The sequence below is a fragment of the Sceloporus occidentalis genome, unplaced genomic scaffold, assembly GCF_023333645.1.
Source record: "Sceloporus occidentalis isolate IW3139 unplaced genomic scaffold, rSceOcc1.0.p SCAF_35, whole genome shotgun sequence".
NCBI lineage: Eukaryota > Metazoa > Chordata > Lepidosauria > Squamata > Phrynosomatidae > Sceloporus > Sceloporus occidentalis.
The window spans coordinates 8,396,568-8,414,422 of NW_028317015.1; positions in this window are offsets into that span (position 1 = coordinate 8,396,568).

Here is a 17,855-nt window from a genome sequence, read left to right on the forward strand (position 1 = left end):
TGTGTGAGAGAGAGATTGCCTGAGTTTGTGTGTGTGTGAGAGAGACTGCCTGAGTCTGTGTGTGTGAGACTGCCTGAGTCTGTGTGCGTGAGACTGCCTGAGTCTGTGTGTGTGTGACTGCCTGAGTCTGTGTGCGTGAGACTGCCTGAGTCTGTGTGTGTGAGACTGCCTGAGTCTGTGTGTGTGACTGCCTGAGTCTGTGTATGTGAGAGAGACTGCCTGGGTCTGTGTGAGAGAGAGATTGCCTGAGTTTGTGTGTGTGTGTGAGAGAGACTGCCTGAGTCTGTGTGTGTGAGAGACACTGCCTGAGTCTGTGTGTGTGTGAGAGACACTGCCTGAGTCTGTGTGTGTGTGAGAGAGACTGCCTGAGTCTGTGTGTGTGAGAGAGACTGCCTGAGTCTGTGTGTGAGAGACACTGCCTGAGTCTGTGTGTGTGTGAGAGACACTGCCTGAGTCTGTGTGTGTGTGAGAGAGACTGCCTGGGTCTGTGTGAGAGAGAGATTGCCTGAGTTTGTGTGTGTGTGTGAGAGAGACTGCCTGAGTCTGTGTGTGTGAGAGAGACTGCCTGAGTCTGTGTGTGTGAGAGACACTGCCTGAGTCTGTGTGTGTGTGAGAGAGACTGCCTGAGTCTGTGTGTGTGAGAGAGACTGCCTGAGTCTGTGTGTGTGAGAGAGACTGCCTGAGTCTGTGTGTGTGAGAGACACTGCCTGAGTCTGTGTGTGTGTGAGAGACACTGCCTGAGTCTGTGTGTGTGTGTGAGAGAGACTGCCTGAGTCTGTGTGTGTGAGACTGCCTGAGTCTGTGTGTGTGAGAGAGACTGCCTGAGTCTGTGTGCGTGAGACTGCCTGAGTCTGTGTGTGTGACTGCCTGAGTCTGTGTGTGTGAGAGAGACTGCCTGGGTCTGTGTGAGAGAGAGATTGCCTGAGTTTGTGTGTGTGTGAGAGAGACTGCCTGAGTCTGTGTGTGTGAAAGAGACTACCTGAGTCTGTGTGTGTGAGAGACACTGCCTGAGTCTGTGTGTGTGTGAGAGAGACTGCCTGAGTCTGTGTGTGTGTGAGAGAGACTGCCTGAGTCTGTGTGTGTGAGAGAGACTGCCTGAGTCTGTGTGTGTGAGAGACACTGCCTGAGTCTGTGTGTGTGTGTGTGTGAGAGAGACTGCCTGAGTCTGTGTGTGTGTGAGAGACACTGCCTGAGTCTGTGTGTGTGTGTGAGAGAGACTGCCTGAGTCTGTGTGTGTGACTGCCTGGGTCTCTGTGTGTTTGAGACTTCCTGAATTTCTGTGTGTGTGAGACTGCCTGAGTCTCTGTGTGTGTGACACTGCCTGAGTCTCTGTGTGTGTGAGACTACCTGAGTCTGTGTGTGAGGTTTTTATTTTTAAGTAAGAATGCTCTGAAGTGGTTACTAAAAATTTTAAACCCACTACCGGGTAAAACTATAAAAGTCTGTGTGTGAGAGAGAGACTGCCTGAGTCTCTGTGTGAGAGACTGGCTGAGTATCTCTCTGTGTGTGTGTAAGTGTGTGTGTGAGAGAGACTGCCTGAGTCTGTGTGTGTGACTGCCTGAGTCTGTGTGTGTGAGAGAGACTGCCTGGGTCTGTGTGAGAGAGAGAGATTGCCTGAGTCTGTGTGTGTGTGAGAGAGAGACTGCCTGAGTCTGTGTGTGTGAGAGAGACTGCCTGAGTCTGTGTGTGTGAGAGACACTGCCTGAGTCTCTGTGTGAGAGACTGGCTGAGTATCTCTCTGTGTGTGTAAGTGTGTGTGTGAGAGAGACTGCCTGAGTCTGTGTGTGTGAGACTGCCTGAGTCTGTGTGTGTGAGAGAGACTGCCTGAGTCTGTGTGTGTGACTGCCTGAGTCTGTGTGTGTGAGAGAGACTGCCTGGGTCTGTGTGAGAGAGAGAGATTGCCTGAGTCTGTGTGTGTGTGAGAGAGACTGCCTGAGTCTGTGTGTGTGAGAGAGACTGCCTGAGTCTGTGTGTGTGAGAGACACTGCCTGAGTCTGTGTGTGTGTGAGAGAGACTGCCTGAGTCTGTGTGTGTGAGAGAGACTGCCTGAGTCTGTGTGTGTGTGTGTGTGACTGCCTGGGTCTCTGTGTGTTTGAGACTTCCTGAATTTCTGTGTGTGTGAGACTCCCTGAGTCTCTGTGTGTGTGACACTGCCTGAGTCTCTGTGTGTGAGAGACTACCTGAGTCTGTGTGTGAGGTTTTTATTTTTTAGTAAGAATGCTCTGAAGTTTTTACTAAAAAATTGAATCCCACTACCGGGTAAAACTATAAAAGTGTGTTTTTCCCCATTTTGTTTATATTTTTGTACTACATGATGGTTTATCTATATGTAAAAATGCTCTATTTGATCTGGAGTAAAAGCAATAGATATTTTGTGGGGTTAGACTAAATAAGAGCTAGGGGCACTAAAAGAAAAAACCCTTTGGTCCTTTTGTAGTATAACAAAATACCTCTAGTTATAAGGGGTTAAACACATTTTCAAGTTGTGATTTATTCTGGATGGATGCCACCGATAACAGTAGGGAATAGCACACAATGCAGAAGAAACGAAACTTCGCTATTTGGGTAGAATAGTTCTGGTCTAGCTCTTACAAAAGAGTAAAATGAAACAAGATGAGGACCTTAGCTCTCAGTTTCGTTTCATGGAGCAGTCAGCATAGTATATAAAGCACTGCTGAGTTTCATCACTGCAGAGGAAGCCGGCTAACGATAGAAGAGCTGTGAATTTAAACACTTGCCCGAGAACATGGTAAGAATATGTATCTTTATTCTGGGAAAAGTGAGCGCATATTATTGCATATTAGTCAACAACAGAAATAAAATAAACATAATTTTATGAAGACAATAAAGCAGATCAGTCACTTTTTAATAAAAGTCTATATTTTGAAATTCAGTACACTAAGTAAACCCATGTAATGATGGTTATATAATAACTTTCTGGGCATCTGCATGATATTTCCTCCGTCGTTACTGATCTCTACCTTAACCTTAAGTATTTGATTGTCGACTGGTTCAGGCAGCCTTTGTGAAGGTGGTGGGGGAAATAACTTCAAAACAGGAAATTGATAATATTTGCACAAATTTCAATTGCACCCTGAAATATACGGTTGCCGTATACGGTAACCCCCAGTTAAAGGGAAACAGGGGACCCTAGTGTTCACACAGAGAAGGATTAGGTTTTGGGGTGTTTTATGAGATAATTGCTGGACAGAAAAACTGTTATTTTATTTATTTAATTATTTTCACATTTGTTTGCACTGTTCCCAGCGCAGTAAAGCTCACGATCCGTTTGGGGATCTCTCATACATTGTTTTTTGTCAGTGATGTCATGCGATCACTGGGCAGGAAGGGGGATATGATCTCCCATGTAGCAGGGATTGTTTCTTAACCCCTTAATAACGAGTTGCTTACTCATAGTACACTTTGGGACAATGGCTATTTTTCAGTGTTGCTGCTTAGCTGTAATTTTCTTCTTTCTCATTTTGTGCTCCCACACATATTATATATTGTTTTTTTCAGGACAAACAGGGCTCGCTTTAGATACCATTCTTTTTATCATATAATCTAATTTACTATAAAAAATGATAAAATATGGTGATCAATTTTATTTGACAAACTTGTACTCGTCTGCAAATTTTTAAGTTTTTTTGCTTTTTCCTTCACATTATTGGGTAATAATTACAAGTAGCGTTTTGCTATTTCAAAACCATTATTTCCCGAAATCTGGAAATTCTGCCTCATGTGCAATTTGGGTATCTTTGAAGCTGGACAATGCAAATTACCCCATCAAACCATATATTTTTGAACAGAGCAAGCCTTAAGTGTTCTGGCGCCCTGTGCAGACTAGTCCTCTGGCGCCCCCTTCTCACTACCCCCCTGCCCCTTCTCACTATCCCCCCTTCTCACTATCCCCCCCTCTGCCCCTTCTCACTATCCCCTCCTCTGCCCCTTCTCACTTACCCCCTGCCCCTTCTCACTTTCCCCCTGCCCCTTCTGACTCCCTCTCCCTACTTCTCATTATCATCACTTAGCTTGTTGCCGGGCACCCCCCTAATCTAAAATTGCCCCACCCCTAACCATAACTGTCCCTAAATTAACCCTAAAGACCCCATTAACAATAACTGCCCCTGAATTAACCCTAAAGAGCCCATTAACCATAACTGCCCCTAAATTAACCCTAAATACCCTATCAACCATAACTACCCCCAAATTAACCCCCACCTCCCCTAACTTTCAGAAGCCCAAATATTAAGTTTATACCTACTGTTAGATGAGTTGCTGAGCAGTGTGGATGCTAAAAGTAAAGGGGCAGGGCCAATCATAAGTGTGACTGCAGGGAGGGACTGGGAAGCAGAAAGAGACGGGGCCAATCATCAGTGTGCCTGCAGGGAGGGACTGGGAAGTAGTAACTACTGTGGAGGCGTCTGATGGTGTTTTTGCCGCCCCCTGAAATGTGCCACCCAAGGCAGTTGCCTTGTCTGCCCTGCGGCAGATACCGCACTGCCCTAGATCCACATTAAATGCCAGTTGCCACAGCTCTGACCATTTTTCCAGTTTACCTCACTGAGGCATGCCAGCAACACCGATTATCCTCAGGAAGCGATTGCCGATCGCTTCCTAAGCACTGTTTTAGCCGGCCACCATTTTTTTCAGGGGAGGACTTTCCTCCCATGATCTATGGCCAGCCTCACTTGTTAGGCTTCTGTCGATCCTGCAAAGCTGCCGATTGCGGCGATGCAGGTATTAAACAGCTTTGTCACCAATGCAGTGCATCGAGATCCCATACATGTATGGGCTTTGGTGTGAAAGCCAACCTTATCCAAAAAAACAGCTTATCAGTGCCAGCCTTGTTCCCTAACAGCTTATATGTGCTAACTTTGTCCCAAAAACAGCTTCCCAGTGCCAACCTTGTACGCTAACATTGCCAACCAACAAAAACAGCTTCCCATTGCCAACATTGTTCCCTAAAAGCTTCCGAGTGCCAACATTGTTCCCTAACAGCTTTCCAGTGCCAGTCTTGTTCCCCAACAGCTTCCCAGTGCCAACATTGTCTCCAGAAGGACAGCTTCTCAGTGCCAACATTGTCCCAAAAAACAGCTTCTCGGTGCCAACTTTGTCCCAACAAAACAGCTCAGTGCCAACCGTGTCCCCAAAAATAGCTTCTCAGTGACAACCTTGTCCCCAAAACAGCTTCCCAGTGCCAACATTTTCCCCTTACAGCTTCCCAGTGCCAACTTGGTAACAAAATCAGCTTTCCAGTGCCAACCTTGTCCCCTAACAGCTTCCCAGTTGCCAACCCTGTCCTAAAAACAGCTTTCCAGTGGCAACTTTGTCCCTTAACAGCTTCCCAGTGCCGACCTTGCCCCCTAACAGATTCCCATTTCCTACCTTGTCCCCTAACATTGCCAACCAAAAAAAAGCTTCCTAGTGCCAACAATGTCCAAGAAAACAGCTTCCTAGTGTCAACTTTGTCCCCTAACAACTTCCCAGTGCCAACCTTGTCCCCATCCCAGTTTGCCAGCTTATTTGGCTGAGCCTCACTTGGTCAATCTACGCAAATGTTGTGGTATTCTGGTAAACTGAACTGGTTTGTTGACAATTATCATAGGAATATAGTACAAAATATGTATTTTTAAATATTTTCATTATTTAAATGTATTATTAATATGAACTGTTTTACTATACATCTAAAAATGGATAATAAAAACAACTATGTGTCCTTTAAAAAAACAAAACAATCTAATTTGTGTGAGTGCACAAAAAATGAAAAAGTAGAATCATGGTTAAGGAAACATAGTATTAAAATGCTTATGTTATGATGCCATATCCCGGGGCTCAGCACCAGTGGCGTACATAGAGGGGTGGTCTGCCCGGGGTGCCACTCGCTACGTGAACATGCTCTTTCCCGGCCCAGGGAGGAAGGAACAGGGCGTGGTCATGTAATGTGAGATCAGGTGACCCCATGGGTAAAATATGTACTACTGTGTATGTAAGTAACTGGGGGAAGAGAGATTGGGATTGGGAAAACAAAGGGAAGAGAGATTGGGATAAAGAGAATGAAAGTTAATTATGAGGGGAGATAAAGAGAGAGAGAGGTAAATAAAAGGGGGAGATAAAATGAAAAAGGGGAATCAAAGGACAGGTGGGCGATTAAAATAGAAAGGGAGAGGTAGGGAGAATAGCAGATGAGAAAGAGGAGAGGTGAAAAAGAGGAGGGGATATACAGAAAGGGGAGATAGGAAAAAACTGATGTAAAAAGAAATAGGAGAAGTGATAAAGAGAAACAGGAGAAAAGAGAGAGAGAGGATGAGACATAAAGAGAAAGGTGGGATGATAAAGAGAAAAATGAGAGATAAAAAAAAAAAGAAAAGGAAGAGATAGGAAGGAGAGAGAGAGGATGAGAGATTATGAGAAGGGTGATCAAAGATAAGGAGGAGAGATAAAGAAAAGGGAAAAATAAATCAAAGAGATTGGAGTTAGAATTGGATGTCTAAAGCAGATAGACTTGGTTGCATATTTCACAGAGGTTGCTGGAAATAAAGAAAGCAGAATTTTTTTAATTTAGAAAATGTTTGGCAAATGTGTGTGTCATATATGTGCAGTGTACATGGCCACCACTCCCAAAGCGGACTCCGCTGCTATCGAATCTGCTGTGGCCTCCGGATCTTTTGGAGATCTAGCAATGCCACTTTGAAAAAGTCTCAGGTTTTTTGGTCACAAAACACCCTCAGTATAGAAGAGGTTATTTGAACTTTCACAAACGACATACTGTCAAAACAATTATAGCATTCAACAAACAAAACTCACAAGCTATAGGTAGCTCTAGTTATGCGTACCCATGTTATGTGTCATTGGTATTGCATCAACAATCTGTGTTTCTGTTTTCAGACTCAAAGAACACGCAGGGAATAATATAATAAATAATGGGTAAGTTACATTACTTTGTTTTTATATACCTATACAGAGGATGTGTACCCATCCCACTAGTAATATAAATAAAAGTATGTAATACTGTATTACAATTTTGTGCAATTTTGCAATTTGGGCACCTATTCTAAAGAAGGATATTATAGCACTGGAAAAGGTACAGAGACGGGCTACAACATTAATAAATAATATAGTTATGAAGAAAGGTTAACTAATTTAAATCTGTATAGTTTAGAAAAACGGCACCTCAGAGAGGATATGATAGCATTATATAAATATATTCGGGGCCAATACAAACCTATTCATAAACAGGACTATGCATAGGGCACGTGGTCACGCATTTAGACTGGAAGAAAGGAGATTTAGTCTAAAAAGGTCTAATTACTGTAAGCACAATAAGGATGTGGAATTCTCTGCCTGCAGAGGTAGTTTTATCGGAGTCTGTTCAGGCATTTAAACAGCAACTGGGTGAATACTTGGAAAAAAATAATATTCAGGGATATACCGGTAATTTTTAAATCAGCTTCTTAATCCAAGAAGAGGTTTGACTGCCATTCTGGGGTCAAGAAGGATTTTTTTCCCCCTAGTTTGTTGCAAAATTGGATTAACAGCAATTAACAGATATAGGAAAGACTGAACTTGATGGACGCATGTCAGCCTATATAACTATGTAACTATGTAATATGGAAATAATATTATGCCCTTGGTTTTAAGTGCCTTAAAGTGAGCTGCTGCATACAACCCCTTCACTTTCCATTATTCCCACCTGTTACTACTGGAAACCTTGGTGATGAGGCCTCTTGATAGACCTCCTGGAAACCTACCGCTAGCAGCATTAAAATGCGTATTGAAGCTGGGGTGTTAATTTATAAATGCAATAGGATGTCGACTGGTTTATTACAGTAACTTTACAAAAGTTCTCTTAGATATGACTATTAAAAAAACATTCTCTGTGCAGATTTTTTCCAAAGAGCGCCACCATTCTTGGTGCAGTTGCAAAACATTTTGCGAAAATACCCAGATGGAGGGCAGATCCTGAAAGTAAGTCTGAATGTTATTGTCCGACTCTAGCACCTGCTTAACTGTACTAGATAATCCAACCATTTGTTTATGATCAAGTAATTTCTGGGTGTATTAATTGTTAATACTGGTAAAATGTTTAGTAATGGTGAGAAGATGACCATGTTTAATTTTTCATCCCAGAAGTTTCCTCTCTTAGGGACTTCCATAACCTGTACTGCTCCACCGACGTAATACCACAATTCTACACCTGCCTTGCATTTGGACATTGAGCATGTTGATTTAACGGTGGTCGTCACTGGTGGTTGGGATAGTTGCAGTCAGAACATCAGTTTGGTTGGTGAGACATTACTAGAGCTCTTGGTGCCTGGGACAAGGTCGGAGTGTCACTTCTGAAAGTGGAATAGGGTACTGGCTCAATCATGCCTCTCGCCTTGTAGCACTTTGAGATAGCTGCCACTAGTGCCTCAAGTTGAGACTGTCTATTTGCTGATTACTAAAGATGAAATGTTTTATTTAATTTGTATTTCTTATTTGCCCCAGTCATATAGTTAATGTTGTAAGTTTGACGTTGTCACTCTTTATGGTTAACGTTATATGTTTCAGCTTAGAATTTCCTATTAAGGGTGAATTCAGTAACCACTAGGAAATACTTAATGGCTCCATGAGCACATTGATGTCTCCATAAAGTAGAGAAATAGCAGAATATAATTTGAGGTAATTCTAACAAAATGAACACTTGGATCTAGTTTTGGGGTATCTAGACATTAGTGCATTATCAAGACTTTTTGAAGTGCGGTAGTTTGCAATTATATATTTGGTTCATTTATTAATATAGGATTTAAAAAGTTTCCCCAAAGCATGCCAGACATCAGTGAAGAAATGGCTGCCATAAAAGTATCAGAATTACCCTAGTTGAATACCTCCAGTTGTCTACTGTTTGTGAAAATATATTTGATGGGGGTTGTGACGGGACGCCCTGTACCCCAACTGGGTACCTCCGTCAATAGCTGCTTCCTAAAACTGTACACGGCACACGCTAAAGCACCGACTCTCCAGTTATCCAAATCAATAGCCGAAGCTTAATGCAGGGTGACATACAAGAACTGTTTATTCAGAGTGACACACAGGGTTTTTATACAGACATAAATGAATTTTCAACATAGTGGAATACAATGGGGGAGGGATGGGGAAAAACAACATCTTAGTGCACTATGGGGGGGTCAGACGTTAAACAGATTCATTGAAACAATAGCTGGTTTCATCCAGACATAATCCCCTCAGCACGTGATAAGAGAATATACTTCTGAGGGTAGCTGAAAACAGGGGGTGACACAGGATAAAGTTATGACATACAATAAATAATTGCAAAACATCATCTGTGTTGGCAAAGAACAGGACCAATCCAAAATCAATATCAGCTCCACAGTCCTCAGAGCCTCTAATATTTAGGAAATATGGAAAAACCTGTACCAGGGGAAAAATCAGTAAAAACTGACCCCATGTACCTACCCACAGAAGTCCTGATGAAAGTCAATAAAGACTGAAATGTTGACCTGCAAAAGAGGAATCTGTATTTATTGGAAAAAGACCTAGAGTGCCGGTAGCCAGTGGCGTCGCTACAGGGGGGCAATTGCCCCCCCAGGTTATTCCTTGCCCCCCCGTTGCCCCCCCGCCGAATTTGTAACCACCCAGCAGAGTCCCGCAATGGGACTTTAACCCCTTGACTGCTAACGACGGCATGGTGCCGTCGCTAGCAGTCCCAGTCAGGTGCTAACGACGGCACCATGCCGTCACTAGCACTACCTTACCTTGATGGAGGTCTGTGGTCTCCATCACCACCTACCCCGGCGATCTGCCCCTCAAACTGAAGGGCATCACCGGGGCCACCCGATCTGCCCGGTGACATCTTGCGCAATGACGCGATGACGTCACCGCGCAACTTTATTAACAACTGACAATTGTCAGTTAAAGAGGTATGGGGGCATGCTGCTTAGATGCCTGTACATATACCGTTGGAAAGGTAATCGCCTCACCTTTCCAACGGTATATAGATTGTAAAAAATAATAAAAAATATTAAGTAAAAAAATAAAAATGTAAAAAAAATGATTTTGGGGTCTCTAAAGGCAGATAAAAAAAGATCAAAATTGCCTAGAGACCCCCAAATTAAATTATTTAAACATAAAGTAGTTTAACTTTAAAAAAAAAAAAGTTTAAGTATTCTAGCTAAATGATCACTGTGGTAGCCAATGTTACCACAGCGATCATATAGCTATAAAAAGTCACATTCCCTTTTTAAAAATGGCCGATACTAATTTTTAATCCTATGATCCCTTTGATCATGGGGTTAAATTTAGCCAACGGTAGAGGGAGGCAATTTTTGAAATCCTGATGAACCGCAAATATTATTAAAATCAGCCATTTAGCCCGTGCGGTACGTGAGTAACCATATCATCCCTGGAGCGCCTTGCATTTTTACTGCAAAACTTATTTTTGCTGTAAAAGTGATTTTTTTTTCTCCCTTTACCATCATTTCTTTGGGATTGTAAGGGGAAAGAATGGTGTGTGCTTCTGTGAGTGAATGTATTTAAAGTATGGTGTGTGCTTCTGCGAGTGAATGGAGATTTGAAAGGTGTGTGAATGGTCAGTAATTAGGGTTGAAGCCTTGACGTGGCATTACTGCTCACGTAGGAAGTTAAATTATGGCACAAAAAGTACACATTTGCAAAAACGACATCCCTTGGCGCATCAAATGAGGGGCTGCATGTGTTTCTAGTACAAACCTGGAGTGCGCAAGACAAATACAGGATTTGTATGTCTGATTCTGTTTATTTGATATATACCTTCAGTGCTGAGATCACAAGTGAATTTCAATTGATCTATACATGCAAAGCTGGGTTTGTGTGTTAATGTGTTGATCTATACCTGCTATCAGCAGCAGGGTCTAATATTTATATATATATTTATATATATATCGGCAGCAGGGACTAATATTAATATATATATCGGCAACTAGGGCTAATATTAATATATTTGGGCAGCAGGGGCTAATATATATATATCAGCAGCAGGATCGAATATTAGGCCCTGAAATCATTTAGTGCAAAAGTTAAGGTATTGTGTTGTTTAAAGGATTTCAAGGATTAGTCGTACTAAATTGTGGCTTCAGGCTTCCCATGTTGAATGATCAAGTATTGTATTGTCCAATAACAAAAGTGTCATTCCATAGCACATTACTTTTGTAGAGTAGAGGTTGTAGCCGTATTAGTCCAGTGGTGTCAATATCAAATAACAGATGGAATAAGCATCTTGTGATAATACCTTTTTTATTGGACTAACAGAATTTTGGAATGACAAGCTTTCGGGAGCTCTTCTCCCTTTCTCATTCTATTCAACAGCAAGAATAGAGGACTCAATGTCGATTTGGGTTTCCTATCCCACTACACAGGTTTTACATAACCCCCACCTGCTATATGTACTGTATTTTTAAGTGCACCATGTTCATCTATATGTACCTGTATATATGATAACATGTGTAGACATATACATTCCCATCCCTATATTCATCACTGCATTCCTATTCCCTGTATGTGAGCACTAGCATCTTTTGGTTTTTTTTGTCAATTTATCTTCAGCAGTGCTAAAACCCCCCCTCAAAATTCCCCACTCAGAACATTTATGACCCTCTGGAGGGACACAAAAAATGTTTTAGACTTGAGAAAGGGAGAAGAGCTCCCGAAAGCTTGTCATTCCAAAATTCTGTTAGTCCAATAAAAAAGGTATTATCACAAGATACTTATTCCATCTGTTATTTGATATATATATATATATATATATATATATATATATATATATATTAGGGCTGCAACAACTAATCGATAAAATCGATAATAATCGATAATGAAAATCGTTGCCAACGAATTTCATTATCGATTAGTTGAATCGATTTTTATCGATTATAAAATGTGACACTCATCTAACTGTAAGTATAAAATTAATATTTGGGCTGCTGAAAGTTAGGGGAGGTGGGGTTTAATTTAGGGGCAGTTATGGTTAATGGGGTGTTTAGGGTTAATTTAGGGGAAGTTATGGTTAATGGGGTGTTTAGGGGCAGCTATGGTTAATGGGGTGTTTAGGGGCAGCTATGGTTAATGGGGTGTTCAGGGGCAGCTATGGTTAATGTGGTGTTTAGGGTTAATTTAGGGGCAGTTATGGTTAATGGGGTGTTTAGGGTTAATATAGGAGCAGCTGTGGTTAATGGGGTGTTTGGGGTTAATTTGAGGCAGTTGTGGTTAATGGGGTGTTTAGGGTTAATTTAGGGGCTGTTGTGGTTGATGGGGGTCTTTAGGGTTAATTTAGGGGATGCTGTGGTTAATGGGGTGTTTAGGGTTAATTTAGAGTAGTTGTGTTTGATGGGGTATTTAGAGTTAATTTAGGGGTAGTTATGGTTAATGGGGTGTTAATTTAATGATGAGGACTGAGGGTTAATTTAATAAAGTTAACTTAAGGCGCAGTTAGAGGTAAAGGGGGGCAGACTAAGGAGAATCTAAATCATGGGGGCAGTGAAGATTAACCCAGTACTTATTTATAAAAGTATGGTGTCAGTGTGATGCGAACAGGTCTGTGACTCTGAGGGGACTATGAGATATCTGGGGGTATAAGGCATATCTGGGGAGGATGGAGAGACATATCTGGGGGTATAAGGCATATGTGGGGAGGGCAGCGTGGCATGTCTGGGAGGCAGTGTGGCATGTCTGGGGAGGATGGAGTGGTGTATCAGGGGTATAAGGCGTATCAGGCATAGTGGCATATGTGGGGGTAGAGTGGAGTGGAATATGTGAGAGGCAGCGTGGCATATGTGGGAGGCAGCGTGGCATATGTGGGAGGCAGCGTGGAGTGGCATGTCTGGGAGGCAGCGTGGCAAGCCTGGGCTCAAATGTGCATGTGGGAGGCAGCGTGGCATATGTGGGAGGCAGCGTGGAGTGGAATATGTGGGAGTCAGCGTGGAGTGGTATATGTGGGAGGCAGCGTGGAGTGGAATATGTGGAAGGCAGCGTGGAGTGGTATATGTGGGAGGCAGCGTGGAGTGGCATATGTGGGAGGCAGCGTGGAGTGGCATATGTGGGAGGCAGCGTGGAGTGGTATATGTGGGAGGCAGCGTGGAGTGGTATATGTGGGAGGCAGTGTGGAGTGGCATATGTGGGAGGCAGCGTGGAGTGGTATATGTGGGAGGCAGCGTGGAGTGGTATATGTGGGAGGCAGCGTGGAGTGGCATATGTGGGAGGCAGCGTGGAGTGGTATATGTGGGAGGCAGCGTGGAGTGGTATATGTGGGAGGCAGTGTGGAGTGGCATGTCTGGGAGGCAGCGTGGCATGTCTGGGAGGCAGCGTGGCAAGCCTGTGCTCAAATGTGCATAAATTGGGGGGGCTGGTTGGGAAATAAAGAAAAGAAATGCATTTTATCATTTTTTTTTTTTATTCTGCGTTTGTATTTAACATCATTTGTTTATTAAATTATTTTAAATAAATGAAAAATGTACATTCATTTTTTTATCCGATTAATCGATTAATCGAAAAAATAATCGGCCAACTAATCGATTATGAAAATAATCCTTAGTTGCAGCCCTAATATATATATATATGTGTGTGTGTTTTTTCAGTGGTATGATTTAATGGTGGAAATTATTAATGCCCCCCCAGTTTGACTGTGGTATCTTGTGTGCCCCCCCTATATATTGTTTCTAGAGTCGCCACTGCCGGTAACTATCTTTACAAGGCCAGGGCCCATAGTCAATAGGGAGGAGGCTGGCTCTTAGGCCTCTCCAGGGGCCCCGGTGATAGAGGGTTTCCGTCACAGGGGTATTTTGAATTAGTTGCTGCTAAATGGTCCAAAATAGGACTTGGGCCCAGCAACCCAATTCCTGAAAATTTCAAATTTGAAAACTGAAATGCACGTTTCAGTTTTGGCCCAATAGCGTCCCCTAAAACATGTCTTACCTAAAACATGTCACTATGCATGTGAGGCATCACTGTACTTGGGGGATGTTGGTGAACACAAATTGGTGTTTTTTCTGCAGTTTCACATATTCTATACAAAATCCAATACAAATTTTAAATCAATATAGCAATATATGCAAAATAAATCACAAGCTAGAGCCCTGCGCGGGACAGTTTTTTTTATTCGGCTCCCTCCTGCTCCCGCTGAATTTGTGACCATTACCGCCCGCTCCGGCGATGCGTGTGTTCCAATCCCGCCCGCGCCCGCTGTGAGGCAGCCTTCCAGTAGTGCAGGGGATTACTGGGACCCGCAGGTACATTGTCTGACCACCCGTAATATCCGAAAAACCGACCGTGCCCGCAAGTTGTTTGGTGGGACCCACATCCCAATGCAGACCACAAGCACAAAAAAATACTTTTGGCAAAAGTATACATGAGATGTTAACTTTTAACATGATTTTATGGGGTGGTTTTGATATCTGTGACCACTATTGCAGTCCCACCATGCCATATTTTGAAAAACATGATGTGCACCTTGAAATATTTCCAAAATAGATGAAACTCCTGGGCAGATAAGGTGGTTTTGAAATCAGTTAATGAATATATTTTGGGTCTCTGGTCCTTCAGTGCAAACATAGTAAAATAATCCTGGTCCTAAAGAGGTGAAATGCTTTTTCTAAAAGCATTATGTCATAATGTTAGAGACACTGCAGTGCCACATGCAGCATTATCCAGGGAAAAACACATATCAAATTACCTATCAAAGTAGTGTCCATCATCTATGTTCTATGTAGTTGGCAAAACAAAGTCCAGAGTGCCAACCAAGAGGCTGCCAGCCGACTCAACGTGTATGTACAACCACATCTATAGGCTACATTAATTAACGGGGTGGGGACATTAAAAAAAATACATTTTTACATTATATCGTGTTATGGGATGGATGGTGTGTCATTAAGTAGATCTCTAATAATACCTTAAGTTGCCTTGAAAAAAGTTCTGATTTTCCTACAATAACAGAAAAACATGCCCTTACCACTGGACTCAATGGATAACAATAAAAAAGGCTGAACGGGATAATACTCCACTTTAGGAGAATCTGCAGCAATGTAGCTTGTTGTGTTATTTCGTGTCAATCTTGGCTGCTGGAAGGAGCAGTGACAGGAAAGTGTTCCTATTGAAATGAATGGGGATACCTTCTGGCATCTTGTTAGACCCCCTGGATCTCTTGTGTAAGCCAGAGCTAGACCCGATCAGAATATAGCACGTGTTTGAGACCAATGCAATAGGGCTAGTTAGAACGATGGATAAATCCCTCCAAGCATTTGCAAAGAGGACAGTGTTCAAATTATTTAAAGGAGACTCTCATCTATCAAAGGCATTAAAGTGAATGACAGTTTCAGTTTCACTTTACATTTCTAATCTATCGTTAATAGCATCTTATGTTATTTATTTTTGGTATTTTATACAATTAATTTTAAAAAAATCACGATTCTATGATTCATTTATAGGAATTGCTTCAGAATGCAGATGATGCCAAAGCCAGTGAAGTAATTTTTGTTTATGATGAAAGACACTATGGCACTGAAAAGCTTTATTCAAAAGAACTTTGCAGCATCCAAGGTAATGTACGGAGGGTACAATAAACATTATTCAAAATGTGACGTTTGAAACTTTGAATGTAAAAAGTGTTTCTAAAATTGTTTCTAAAATCCAATAGAAATTCCAAAAGTAAAACATTTGCTCCAAAAATCTCCTGATAACCAATTAACCTGCTGGTTCAGTACCTCCTGTACTTCAATGAAATACAGTTGAGCATACTGTGCACTACTTTTCATTAACGAGCAATTAGTCAAGGTTAATAACTATAAAGGAAAGGGATCTGTGCTAAACATTATGCAGGACTATTGACAGGTGAGTTGTCAGGGGTAGTCAGCAGAAGAATAACCTAACATTTCTCACTGAAAATCTTCCCAGGTCTCCCTGAGGCAGAGCCAGTTGCTCCACTGATCCCCCATTAAAATGTACTGCCACCTCAAGTAGTTAGGAAGCATCATCAGACCCAAACCACTTAGTGGGATGCCATATGCTCCAAATTATGCCTGTTAACCAAGGTATTTAAGTGATAAAGATTTCGATGACATCTGGGTAAGAAAGGATTTAACGTTTCCTCTCAATACCAGTTTAAAGAAAAAATACTCATTAGTGGAATGGTAAAAAAGTATTTGACTTAATGAACAGGAATACACATATTTTAGCATTGTTTGTATCTATTATGCAGTTAGGATATGTTATATACAAACAGAAAACCAATAGCCATTTTAAGGTCCTCCCCTTTATTCATAATGCACCTTACTTATAGATGTAACATGCCCCTCTGCTCCCCAGATATGCTTTATTCCCCCTAGATATGATTTATACCCCTCTAGGTATGCCACTCAGCCCCCAGATATTCCACTCAGCTCCCCTGATATACTTTATGCGCACCTGATATGCTTTATGCTCTCATATATACCACTCTGCTCCCTAGATATGCCACTCTGCCCCCCCCACTTATCAATATATCCCCAGACTCCCTGATGTCTAGCAGCTGGTAGACGTCTGCGCAATGCGTGTAGACAACCTCTGCTTCTGCTCGCCACTTCCGCCGGGGCTCCTATGCAGGCGCTCCGTCATAGAAGCAACGGTGGAAGTGCCAGCAGCAGCAGAGGTGGTCTGAGCGCGTCGCACAGACGTCCACCAGCTGCCCCCACAGAGAGAAGGATACATGTCCCCTGCAGCACTGCGGGGAATCTGGATCCTAACCCTGCTTCTTACCCGCAGCAGGGATAAATGAAAAAGAAAAAAACACCGCTCGGGACTGCATGTCCTGGGTGTCGGGCGATATGAATTGCGCACCCCTGTGCTAAACCCTAATTATAGGCCGCACCCCCACTTTAAAGATGTAAAGTGGGAGGGAAAAGTGCGGCCTATAATCGGGCAAATGCGGTATACCTTTATTGGTGCCCATTGGATCCCTTTTATTGGGCCAATCTACAACTAAAGACCCAAAAATGAATTTTAGATGTAAAATTGCAAGAAGGCCTTTTAGGAGACTCTAATGTAGAGATAATACTGTACATAAGGTAACATTTTTTTTAAACTTGTGTGTAACTTATAAAGTAAGTTTCTTTCTTAAACTAGGTCCTGCTCTTTTGGCTTATAACAATGAAGTGTTTACTGAAAGTGATTGGGATGGAATCCAGAAGCCAGGAAACAGCATCAAACGCAAGGATCCAAATACCGTTGGGAGATTTGGGCTAGGCTTCAACTCTGTGTATCACATTACAGGTATGTGTCATATTAAACATATACTCGTTCACTTCCCACTAGCTGCTTCCGGGGAGAAATGCATTCCCTAACTGTTCCTTTTACAGATAACTTGATTATATTAAACTGTCTTCTATTATTAACAGACTTTCCATTTTGTAAAATAAATGCAAACTGAGCACAAAGTAATGCATATTTTTCAAACATATAATTTCAGTCTATTATAAGAAAAAAACATTTACACAATTTAAAACAAATATCATACACATTTACCTGGCATTATAACAATCCTTTAAGCTATTACTTACATTCAGTTGTATTAAAACATAAAAAGTGTTTTCTTCATAGCTTCTACCTTTTTAGATGATCAAATTATTAAGGCACTATATTTTTTATCACATTTTAAGAGGAGGTATTTGGAAAACAGAACCTTCTAACTTTAACTTTCTTCTTTTTATTTCTTGCTAATTCACAGACCACCCAGCCATATTCAGTGGTAAAAATATTGGTATTCTGGACCCACAGGAAATTATATTCCGCAGAGGGGGCTTCTTGTGGAACCTAGAAAGAAGCCAGCAGTTTGAAGAGCAGTTGGAAGACCAGTT